The sequence below is a fragment of the Macaca nemestrina genome, chromosome 3, assembly GCF_043159975.1.
Source record: "Macaca nemestrina isolate mMacNem1 chromosome 3, mMacNem.hap1, whole genome shotgun sequence".
NCBI lineage: Eukaryota > Metazoa > Chordata > Mammalia > Primates > Cercopithecidae > Macaca > Macaca nemestrina.
In genome coordinates this window covers 148,198,754-148,211,513 of record NC_092127.1, presented here as the reverse complement: position 1 = coordinate 148,211,513, position 12,760 = coordinate 148,198,754, and the positions used below count along the sequence as shown (strand labels likewise).

The 12,760-nt window shown below is 40.7% G+C and overlaps 1 long non-coding RNA gene and 1 pseudogene across 1 annotated transcript; both read left to right on the top strand.

Moving 5' to 3' along the window:
• Positions 1-1,280: 1,280 nt before the first annotated feature.
• On the top strand, positions 1,281-1,422 carry LOC112423664 (small nucleolar RNA SNORA70; annotated as a pseudogene).
• An 8,747-nt stretch (positions 1,423-10,169) lies between these two features.
• Positions 10,170-12,540, top strand: LOC139362211 (uncharacterized). The gene is made up of 2 exons (XR_011620602.1): positions 10,170-10,481; positions 12,301-12,540. It is a non-coding gene; the product is annotated as an uncharacterized lncRNA (long non-coding RNA).
• Positions 12,541-12,760: the final 220 nt, after the last annotated feature.

Below are 12,760 nucleotides of genomic sequence, written 5' to 3'. Positions count from 1 at the left end.
CATTCATAATCTCATGGTGTAACGGAAAGTGTGTTGGCCCGAGACTCAGACTATCTGGCTTCTGGTCCCAGTTTCCAAAAACCGTCTATGGGATTAGGCTTTCTGGCTTCAGTTTCTTTGTAATTTGTTTTGTAATGGCAACATTATTAGAATAGATTTTGCCACATACCTAAACTGTGTCTTTTGCCACATACCTAAACTGATTGCTCATGTAAAAGCCTCTTTAGAAACTTGCATTTCAGATACTTATTTTTTTCTTTCTTCTTACTTTATTTTATTTTTTTGGAAACAGGTTCTTGTTCTGTTGCCCAGGCTGGAGTGCAGTGGCACAATCACAGCTCACTGCAGCCTGGACCTCCCAGGCTGAAGTGATCCTCTTGCTTCTGCCTCCTGAGGAGCTGGGACTACAGGCGTGCGCCACTATGCCCAGCTATTTTTTTTTTTTTTTTTTGTAGAGATGGAGTTTCTACATGAAACCCCCATCAACATGAAAACCATGTCGCCCAGGCTGGGCTCAAACTCCTGGACTCAAGCGATCCACCTGTTTCAGCCTCCCAAACAGATGGGATTACAGGCGTGAGCCACTGCGCCTGGCCTCAGCTACTTATATTAGAGTTCTACAGAGTATGGCACATGCTTCCCAGAAGCATTATGAAAGTCAATATATGGATCGACAATGGCACCCTCCCTTTATCCAGATGTCACCTGGCTTTGTGTGGTGGTTGTACCATACACGGAGGCACCCGAGGGAAGAGTGGGAGTTCCAGAAAAGATGGGTTGATGGTGGTTTCCTCACTCTTTCTTTCAGCACAGTGTGATGCATTACAGTTTATGTATGGTCAGCTATATTGTCATAACTGTTTTTTAGACAACAGTCTCTAATTTTAATTAAATTAACTCTTATAAAAACAGACAAATGACTCAAAAAGATTTCCTGCAAAGAAACCATGGATTGAGGTGAAAACAATAGCATGAGTACGAACAAATAAACAACTACAACAGCAACAACAAAAAGATAGAGCAGACAGTGCTACTCCTAGAAAAAACTCTTTGATACCCACATTGAAAGGCAAAAACAGTAAGGGTCAAATGAGATGTGAGGAAAAGTCTGACAAAATTATTTAGTCAGTCAAAATTATCAAGGAGATGGCTTGCAAGTTGTATTCACATCCATTATCATTAATGAGGAACCGCAACTTAAGGGCATATTTTGCCTTGAAATATTAATGATTGTAGCATGATGCTGCCATGATTAGAAAGATATTTAAAAATATTATTTCCTATAGTCAGTTAAACCGATCATGTTCCTTTCCTTGTAAGGGCCCGGTGTGCCATGGCTGTGAAGAGCAGCCTTCTCAGTAGTGTGTGCACCCTGTTGCTTGTATGTTGTATGCGTTGCCCTAAGGAGCCTTGGAGACAGCCCTTTCCAATGGATATTCATGTCCCTGACCTGATGATGTTTCCAGTCTAGGCTCTAGACAGGTATGCAGGGTGCCTTTGAAAGCCCCAGGGCATGGGAGGAAAGGTCCACATTGGCCAAGTCATTCATGTTCATCTGCACCAAGCTGCAGAACAAGGAGTATGTGATTAAGACCCCACACAGGACCAAGTTCAAGTTCCCTAGCTGCTAGAAGATCCATATTTCAAAGAAGCAAGGTTTTATCAAGATTAATGTGGATGAATTTGAAGACATGGTAACTGTGAAGCAGCTCATCCTAGACAGCTATCGGGTCAAACACTCCCCAGTCATGGCCCCCTGGACAAGTGGCAGGCCCTGTACTTATGGGGGCTCCCACTGGTTTGCCCCTCCTTATTCACACCCACCAATAAAACCTGCTTCCTACCCCCCCAAAATGAATAAATAATAATATTATTTATCTCACTTTTATATCATCTTTTAGTGTCTTTTTTGTGCATGTATGGTAATGCTTGTAATACATTGGTAAGTATACATAGTGGAAGTATGGGCTGAACATGTTTTGCTGATTAGAGGGGCACAATCAAAAAGCTGGTGACCACTGATTTGTACTGAGACTGACATGTCCAGAAGTCCATCCAACTTATGAAGAAGACATGGGGGTGGTGGCGCAGCTTGGATTCTGTAATTCAAGACTGTAAAACATTTCTCACTCTATGTTTTATGACCTATAACACACGATTACATGAACTAGGGAAAGGGTTGTGCTTTAGAAAGTCAGATAAATGTATTTGCATTTCCATTATCAGGAAAAACTCCCTCCATCCTCACCCCTCAACTTCTAGGAAAAACAGGACTAGATTTAACAATCTTCCAATCAAGTTTGTTTTCTTTGTTACTTTCACCTGGTTCAGCATCTAAGTAAATCAACATTGCTAACCTATTAGTTGTGTTTTTTTGTTTGTTTTGTTTTGTTTTGTTTTGTTTTTTTGAGACGAAGTCTCGCTATATCGCCAGGCTGGAGTACAGTGGTGCGATCTCAGCTCACTGCAACCTCCGCCTCCTGGGTTCAAGCGATTCTCTTGCCTCAGCCTCCGGAGTAGCTGGGATTACAGGCAGGCACTACCACGCCCAGCTAATTTTTTATTTTTATTTTTAGTAGAGATGGGGTTTCACTATGTTGGCCAGGATCGTCTCCACCTCCTGACCTCGTGATCTGCCCGCCTCGGCCTCCTGAAGTGCTGGGACTACAGGCGTGAGCAACTGTGCCCGGCCACCTGTTAGTTTTTTTGGACCAAAGGGAATTTTTCAGAGTCAGGGAAGAATTTTGTTAGGATATTAAATGTGGGCAATATTTATTTTTAAGTCTACAGATCTAAAGTTAGTTTTTTCAAGAACAAAAACACCCTTTGGTTTGCTCATAGATTGATTATTCCTAGTATATTATTTTAAAAGTATACTTTATTTAAAAAAGTCATACTTAATGCATAGAGTTATTGCAAAATATAAACAGGAGGCAAAAATGAAATGAGGTATAAATGTGTGCTAAATTCTGCTGTAGTAATAGACAACCTCCTAAATCTCAGTGAGTCAATGCACCCCTAATTTTTTTTTCTCACTGCATGTCTAATGCAGCTTAGCAGGTAGAGCTCTGCTCAATGAAATCTCTCAAGGATTGTTAGAACAATGACCCCCAAAGATATCCACCTCGTAATCCTGGGAACCAGTGAATATGTTTCCTTACGTGGTAAAAAGATCTTTGCTGGTGTGATTACATTAAGGATATTGAAATAGGGAGACTATCTGGATTTTCCAGGTGGACCCAATGTAATCACGAGGGTCCTTACAAGAAGGAGGGAATAAAGTCAAAGGCAGTAGCAGAAGATGTGGGCCCAGAAGCAAGAGGTTGGAGTGATGTGAGGAAGGGGCCACAAGCCAAGGAATGCAGGCAGCCTCTAAAACTGAAAAAGACAAGGAAGTGGATTGTACAAATGAAAGCCTGCATACTTTATGTCTAAGTATTCAGAGGTTGTAAATTAAACCATACCCACAATCTCTGGCTTCGTCCTGACATGGGCCACGGTGCTTCCCAGAGACTGTCCTGCAACCTAGAGGTTGAAAGAGCCACAGTCTGCTAGCTTGAGTGGAAGCACAGCTCTGCTTGGGCAGGCAGGGCAGATGGGGGTCCAGGCTCAGACAGCTGTGAGTGAATTCACCTGCCTGAGCCTGGGGCAGGGACTGACCTAGGTCAAGCTTCTCAGGGAGTTTTCAGCACTCAGTGCCTCTACCATCAAAGCAGAAGAATGTCACTGTCAAATGGCTTTGGGAAACCCTGCCTGTTAACTTCCCTGCCCACCTCCTTGGGGATTCATAACTTATATTACACTATATAGTAAAGATTCTGACAGATCGTGAGATATAAAAACCTGCTTAGCTTTGTTTAACTCAGCATTTTCCACATGGAATACATTTTTGGGAAACCATCCTTTTTTTTTCATAAGTCTTAGTAATATCCTTCTTTCATAAGTCAGAGTTCTTCAATGCACTTAAGGAACTGCTGTTTCTGTAAAGGTTTTTGGACCTAAAATGCAGAGCACTGAATGAATCATACTTCTTAGTTCCTGACACACGATTATCAGTGGTTCCTACAAGGACCCATTGTCATTCATTCATTCATTTATTCAGAGTCACATCAGGCACAGAAAGCACAGTATCTTAGGGCTCATGATACATTTAGGGGCCCAGGAAAGTGTTTTAATTTCTTGTAAGTCAGAAGTAAAAATGTACTTTTAGGGCAAAGAAATTTTTTTTTTTTTTAAATAGAGACAGGGTCTCACTATGTTGCCTAGGCTGGTCTTGAACTTCCAGCCTCAAGCAATCCTCCTGCCTTGGCCTCCCAAAGTGTTGTGATTACAGGTGTGAGTCACCATCCCTGGCCCAGATAAAATGTTTTAATACATAATATTAATATATTTATCTTTATACCAACACAGTTGTAAAATATGATTTTTAAATACTTTTCTAATGGAGGAAAGGATCCATGAAGGCAAAAGGGACTCGGGACTATGGAAATTGGAATGCAGCCATGCATTTATTTATTTCCTTTATTTTATATCCTAGTCCCATTGTCTCCAATCAGCAATACTTTTAATGAGTATGTTTATTTCTATTTGAATGTGTCTTTGAAAAGCTTATATTACTGATTTGCCATATTGTTTGTTAAGTTATATTATATTTTATATTGTTCTGTTTCTTGTGTTTTTCACTATGTACCATATTTTAAAATCAATTTCTACTGCTCTAATTATGTCCAACTAATTGCTTCTACCCTCAGCAAAATACTCTGTGGTGTGCCTGCACCACATTTTACCCATTTACTCTCCCAGTGATGCCATCTCCTTGCCACAATCATGCTGCAATGATCCATCATGTACATTTCCCTCTTGAGCCTGCCTGGGAATGTTTCCAGGATATGTGCTCAACAGTGGAATTTCTGAGTCAGAGGGCACCTGCGTACTTAATTTGGCTATGTAATGCTAGAAGTCTCTCCAAAATAAATGTTGTTTTCATATTTTCCTTTTCTGTGCTGGTCATGTTGGGGTTTGCTGTCGTTTATTTTAGCTTTATAAAATAAATTGGGTAATTCTTTTTTAAATCCTGGAACATTTTATATTGCATTGGAATTAATTGTTCTTTGCAAGTGTGAGACTATAGGCAGTATGACTGCTTGATGCCAAAACCCATATATAGAGGCAATTCTTGAAAATATTTTCAGTTTCTTCCTTGGCTATTGGTTCGAATAAATTTTTATGGTTCTCAATCTGATGTTGGCATCTAGGCAGGAATAACTAGGTCCATGAGACACAGACACAAAGATGTGTATTTTTTGGGTTTTATTTATGACTTTGTGGCTTGCTGTAATACCTTAGGAAGGCTCTCTGTGCCCATGGGTACTCAATTGCACTATTAATGGGCTTGAAATGATTGGTCTCTAAATGTATATGGCAAGAGTTCATTCTCTGCATGTCACATAAGTCTGCTCTGGTCAACGAATAAGTCTTTCCCTCTCTTTTTATGATCTTGAATTTTTGCTTTTAAATTAACTATGATGTCTTGCACTTTTTGGCACTTAAAAATGTATACATAATATACATACATACCTTCAAGGATTTTTCTCCTCTGAAGAAGCCAAGGCTGGCAAATCACTTCTTATAAATCATGTAATACTTTTGGAGTCTGAATTATTCTGACTACCTGGAAAACATTGCTTTTTTTCTTCATAAAAGTCATTCCAAAACTGCACTTGAGTCACAGAACTGCCCTTTCCTGAATCCTGTTTCAGGAATTACTAGCTCAGAGAACATATACTCCTTTCTTCACTAATCACTGCAGCTAAGATTAGTACCTTTCCAAAAAAGAAGCTATAGGTAAGAATGATTTATGTGTTTTTCATTTCTCGAGCTCATTTGGCAAGTAATGTGATACAGATCCCTCATTTTAAATAAATCCACTGGACCTGCATTAGAACTTACAGAATTATGCAGAACGAGGCTCATGTGTCTTCTAAAGAGTTTTCAGTTGAATCTATCAAGAAATTATTCTTCCCTCCCCACTCAGAAAATGTACCACTAATTTTGGTAGTCACTGAGAGAATGAGATTTACTCTTCAGATATTAATGTTATAACTCATATTGCTGGAATATAACTATTTTGTAACAGAAAAGATATGACAGTTGGATAGTGGGATCCAAAATGACTCAGAGGCCAGTTTCTTCTTTCCTTGACATTTTCCAAAAGTAACCTAAAATCCTCATGTTTAAGGAAAGTTTCCAGATGAACTTCATATACCTAATTTGGGGGAAAAATGTACAAGGTCCATTTTATTTATTATTTTTTTTCTTTTTTAAATTATTTTTTATTATTATACTTTAAGTTCTAGGGTACATGTGCATAACGTGCAGGTTTGTTACATATGTATACTTGTGCGATGTTGCTATGCTGCACCCATCAACTCGTCAGCACCCATCAACTCGTCATTTACATCAGGTATAACTCCCAGTGCAATCCCTCCCCCCTCCCCCCTCCCCATGATAGGCCCCGGTGTGTGATGTTCCCCTTCCCGAGTCCAAGTGATCTCATTGTTCAGTTCCCACCTATGAGTGAGAACATGCGGTGTTTGGTTTTCTGTTCTTGTGATAGTTTGCTAAGAATGATGGTTTCCAGCTGCATCCATGTCCCTACAAAGGACACAAACTCGTCCTTTTTTATGGCTGCATAGTATTCCATGGTGTATATGTGCCACATTTTCTTAATCCAGTCTGTCACTGATGGACATTTGGGTTGATTCCAAGTCTTTGCTATTGTGAATAGTGGCGCAATAAACATACGTGTGCATGTGTCTTTATAGCAGCATGATTTATAATCCTTTGGGTATATACCCAGTAATGGGATGACTGGGTCATATGGTACATCTAGTTCTAGATCCTTGAGGAATCGCCATACTGTTTTCCATAATGGTTGAACTAGTTTACAATCCCACCAACAGTGTAAAAGTGTTCCTATTTCTCCACATCCTCTCCAGCACCTGTTGTTTCCTGACTTTTTAATGATCGCCATTCTAACTGGTGTGAGATGGTATCTCATTGTGGTTTTGATTTGCATTTCTCTGATGGCCAGTGATGATGAGCATTTTTTCATGTGTCTGTTGGCTGTATGAATGTCTTCTTACAAGGTCCATTTTCTAATTTTAATTGGCTACAATGGGAGATTACCTTCCCGTTGTACTGGTGGACTGAAAAAAAAAATTGAATTTGCTTATACCTAACTGATGGTATCTTTTCATATCATCGAGAGTTTGGTGCTTTAATCCAGTAATTTATCCAACAAGCATTTATTAGCCTTTATTCTATGCCAGAGAGACAGAGGTGAACAATAACAACCACAAAAAACAGTCTCTGCCTTCCTCAAGCTTACATCTAATGCAGGCAGTAGGCAGCAAACAAAGAAATCATCAAGGGCTATTAGGGTTCCCTGGGGTTGGTGTGTAGAGAATGGCATATAATGTGGGAGAGGAGAAGAAAGAGAAATGGCGGCTTGGATGAGGTAGCCATGGAGATGATGACAGATTGGGTATATCATTTGAGACAGAGTGACAAAGACAGATCTCCAGTAAACTCTATGTGTATGTCTTAGGTCAGGCTCCCTGGGAACAGATTGAGATGGAGATTTGGGTGTGAGGTTTCTTAAGGAGAGCCCTTGGGATGCCTGTACAGGAGCAAGGGGTGCAAGGTGGGGGAGACAAAGTTGAACTGCACGAACAGGAGAGGCCTCAGGTGATCTCAATGGAAAAGCAAAAGCTGGGATGGCCCTTCAGATATGCCCCACATTGAAGCAAGGAGAGAGTAGGTCTTGGTACCCACCGCATTGACAGTTCATTGGAAATGGGCGGCTTCCAGAGAGAGGACAAGACTGCTCCTTTCATAGGAGGGCAACCCCTTTGGAGGGACTCACCTGGGAGCTGGAAGAGCTCATACTCTCCTTCTCCAGCTGGAGAAGCGAGTGCATAGGTCCTGATGGCATTTGGGTGGCACACCACACAGAGTGGAGATGATGCTCTGTTCTAAACCAGCCTGTGAAATGCCACTCTGAAATTCTAGGTTCTTCAATTTTCTTGAGCATCAGAATCATGTGAGAAGTTTGTGTTAGGTGCAGATTCTTAGATCCAGTCTCCCTGGAGATTGATTCAGAGGTCTGTGTTGTGACCAAAGAATCTTCATTTTTAACGCGCTATCTTCAGCTATTCTGATGGTGGAGTCTGCAGAAAACACCATGGGAAACAAGTCCTGTGGTATGCAGAATTAAGAAGCCACCAAGATCTCTCACCTGTGTTGCACAAGACCTGCATAATCCCAGGACTGTGAATTTAGTGGATTTTACCCCCATGATTAGATTATGTTAACAAGCATAATTCCTCTTAAATTAGGGAGATTATCCCAGCAAGCCTGGAGCCTGACCTAATCACATGAACCCTTCCTCCCCACTCCTTCCTTCTCCTTCCTTCCTTCCTTGCTTCTTTCCTTCCTTCTTTCCTTCCTTCTCTCTCTCCCTCTCTCTCCCCTTCCTTCCATCCTTCCTTCCTTCCTTCTTTCTCTCTCTCTCCTTCCTTCTTTCCTTCCTTCCTTCCTTCTCCTCCCTCCCTCCCTCTCTCTCTCTCTCTTTCTTTCTTTCTTTCTTTCCTTCTTTCTTTCTCTCTCTCTCTTTCCTCTCTCCTTCCTTCTTTCCTTCCTTCCTTCCTTCTCCTCCCTCCCTCCCTCCCTCCCTCCCTCCCTCCCTCTCTCTCTCTCTCTTTCTTTCTTTCCTTCTTTCTCTCTCTCTCTCTCTTTCCTCTCTCCTTCCCTTCCCTCCCTTCCTTCCTTCCTTCCTTCCTTCCTTCCTTCCTTCCTTCCTTCCTTCCTTCCTTCCTTCCTTCTCTCTCTCTTTCTTTCTCTCTCTTTTTCTTTCTTTCTCTCCCTTCCTTCCTTCCTTCTCTCTCTCTCTTTCTTTCTCTCTTTTTCTTTCTTTCTCTCCCTTCCTTCCTTCCTTCCTTCCTTCCTTCCTTTCTTTCTTTCTTTCTTTCTTTCTTTCTTTCTTTCTTTCTTTCTTTCTTTCTTTCTTTCTTTCTTTTTCTTTCTTTCTTTTCTTTTCTTTCTTTCTTTCTTTCTTTCTCTTTCTTTCTTTCTTTTTTCTTTCTTTTTCTTTCTTTTCTCCTTCCTTCCTTCCTTCCTTCCTTCCTTCCTTCCTTCCTTCCTTCCTTCCTTCCTTCCTTCCTTCCTTCTTTCCTTCTTTCCTTCTTTCTCTTTCCCTCCCTCCCTCCTTCCTTCCTTTTTTTTTTTTTTTTGTAGAAATGGGGGTCTGGCTGTGTTGCCCAGGTTGGTCTCAAACTCCTGGGCTCAAGCGATCCTCCTGCCTTGGCCTCTCAAACTGCTGGAATTACAGGTGGGATTCACTGTATCCAGCACATGAACTCTTTAAGAGGAGAGTGTTTTCTTTAACTGATGGCAGAAGAAGAGATCAGAGGTTAGAAGTACAAGGAAGATTCAATGTGCTGTTGCTGGCCTGAAGATGAAGGGATGACAAGGAACGTAAGCAGCATTAGGAACAGAGAGTGGCACCTGCCTGGCAGACAGCAATGAAATGGGCACCTCAGGCTACAGCTGCAAGGAACTGGATTCTACCAATGGCAAGAATAATCTTGGAAATGAATTTTCCTCAGTGTCAGCCCAGCAGATACCTTGATTTCATCAGTGGGATATCAGAGCAGAGAGCCCAGCCACTCTATGCTGGACATGTGATGGACAGAACTGCAAGCTAATAAATGAGTGTTGTTTTAAGCCACTACATTTGTGGCATTTGTCATGCATCAGTAGAAAATTAATAGAAAAATCATTGTGTTAAGCACATCTTGGAAACAGAAGAGAGAAGAAATAAAGAGATTCAGTTCTGCCACTAGCTGGTCCAGGTGAGAGCAGACAGGAGAGGGAGCTCCCTCTCAGGTTCTCCCTGGTCATGGACATGATATGCCACCCTGCCTCCCTCATGGGTTTGTTGGGAGATTCAAATGAGGTATAAATATAAGACAGGAAGAACAGAATCTTTATGAAAATATGAGTTCAGGGACTTTTATAAGATTCTACTTTATTGTACATCCAAAGATAAACAAAAAGTACTTTTCTTAAAAAAAAAACATATATTTTTTTTCTGTTTTAGAGACAAGGTCTCCCTATCTCATCCAGGCTGGAGTGTTGTGACGTGATCATAGCTCACTGCAGCTTGGAATTCCTGAACTCAAGGGATCTCCCTCCTCTGCCTCCCAAAGTGCTGGGATTACAGGCATGAGCCATGGTGCCAGGCCCAGAAAGTACTTCTCTATGGTAGTATTAAAAGAAACAGAGCACCACCCTACACACTGGGGCTTGCTGCTGAATGCCCACAGAATATGGCTGGCCAATGAGGTTGGATTCAATGTAGGCCTGGAGCCTGAGGCGACTCCTCTTTTCTCCTTGTGAGCCTGGATCAATGGAACAAGGTGAGTGGGCAACAGGGAGTGTAATCTAATGTATGAGTCAGGATCTAGTCAGGAAAGCAGAAACCACATTGGCTACTACAACAGAGAGAAAATAATGTGAGGTATCGGTGTTGGAGAGCTAAAGGAGCAAAGGGAACACCGGTGTGAACAGAGAAATAACCACAGGAAGTAGCTACCGCCCCACAGGGCTGTGGGAACAAAAGGAAGTTGCTGGGATTATTAGAATCTAGAAATTTCGAGGAGGAGCCTCTTGGAGCTGGGATGCAGATCCCTGGGGAGGAAGCCGTATCCGGGTGGTGCTGGCACCACTGCGAGGGTAAAATGAGGCTGGCTCCGGGTATGTTGACAAAAGCTGGAGTCTGCAACAAGTGTCCTGCTAATCTTGCAGTCTCTCTAGTGCCCCCTATTGGCAGGACCAAATAGGGTAGCAAGCAGGCCAAAGAACAGAGTTTTTTTTTTTTTTTTTTTTTTTTGCCAAGTTCAGCCAGAGCATCGCAAAGCAGTTTATGAAAGGCAGGTTTGGAGATGAGAAACAATACTTTAATAACCAGCACAGGTGGTTTCCAGTGCAAACCAGAGAAGCCCAAGCTCATTTGAAGGGCTCTAACAGTGGCAGGAAATGGGAGGTGGGAGGGCTGGCTTATTTTAAACTCCCTCTTTGCTATACAAAAGATCTAAGATCTCAAGGCATCTGAAAGGCAGCTTTCTCACAATAGTAACCCTGGGGTGGAGATGGAGAGGTGGGCGGTGGGACTGGAGAATACCTGTTAGTATGTGTCATAAGAACCATATTCTCCAGCTGAACTGGGCTCATGGTCTCAGCTTTTGCTTCTCTAGCAAGGGTACTTGTAAGGTACTTGAAAGGTGTTTAGGGAAAATATTTTCATGTTAAAAAGATGAGCAATTGTACCATCTTGGGTCCGTTGAGAGTACAGTGTTAATATGGAATGAAGTACAAAATTTATTTTTAAAGATAATATTTGAGATGTCAAAGCTAATGTATATTTGCAGCTGGCAACTTAAATAATCTCTCATCCTTCCAGCGTCCTTGAAAAAGTTTGGGAAGCATTCCTAGTCACATTATCTGTCACCTACATTCTTAAAAAATGCTCAGGGAGGGGTCTTTTTGTCAGGAAAGAACTATTTTTAGGATTTTCTTGTTTGTACTTAAAACTAAAATGTTTTAAAAAATTACAAATATTAAAACAGTATTAAAGCCTTTATGTTAAATTTAGCAATCATGTTAGACTTTTTATAAAGCGAACGAAACAAGAACAATCACCTTTAATTGGCCTCAGATTAATGTTAGAGTAACTCAACATTAACAGATTAAGTTCCCCTAAACATTGTTCCCACTTACAAGATTAATTAAATTTCCTTAAACATTTGAAACTACACTTATACATACAATTTAATTTTTGTAAGTGCTTCAAATACCTGACAAGGAAAATTTATGACTTAACAAGCAAAAATCTTTCTAAGTACTTAGATTAACTCTTGTACATTCAATAAATCATATTTATAAAGTATAGTTACCCTTTTGTTCTCTTAAAAAGTAAATGCTGTTTAAATATTTGTTCAAGATTACTTATGCTCTTTAACCGAAAATTAGAAGTCAAAGTCAATTACACTTTTCAAATGAAAGTCACAAAGCTAATCCATTGGATTTTCTAATCTGCTATATTCTCAAAAACCTTTAATTAAGCCTTTAAGTTGTCCTAATGAGTACAGACCTGATTGCTAGAGCGAACATAATGCTATTAGTTTTTTAAGTTTTTGATTTGCTTCTTCATCTTTATTCAATTCTAATCTTTTCCAGACTTGAAAAGGCAGTTACACAAGTACAGGGAGCAATTGTACCATCTTGGGTTGGTCCAGAGTACAGGGTTAACTGCTCCTGACTGTGATGTCTTTGGGATATAGAACAGGGCCCAGACCTGATGGCTCTATGCTCCCTGTACCACGGATGATCGTGTTGGACCATTCTTATGACATTTGTGAGGATGGAGTTTTGCAAGTCTCTCCTGGGCTCCATTTAATAAATGTGTTTGCTGGCAGATTCAAGTCTCTATTTTTTCATTTTCTCCTCTTGTCTGACATTTTAATGACTCCTCTTGTCTGAGTCTGGTCATAATGTAAAGACGTTTTAATTTCTCATCTTCTGATCTTCCAGCGGAGCATTATACTCTTGCTAGTAGATGTGAAGGTTGATTATATAAATTGAATCATTCTTGTTATACCCAACTGTATTAGTCCATTTTCACACTGCTATAAAGAAA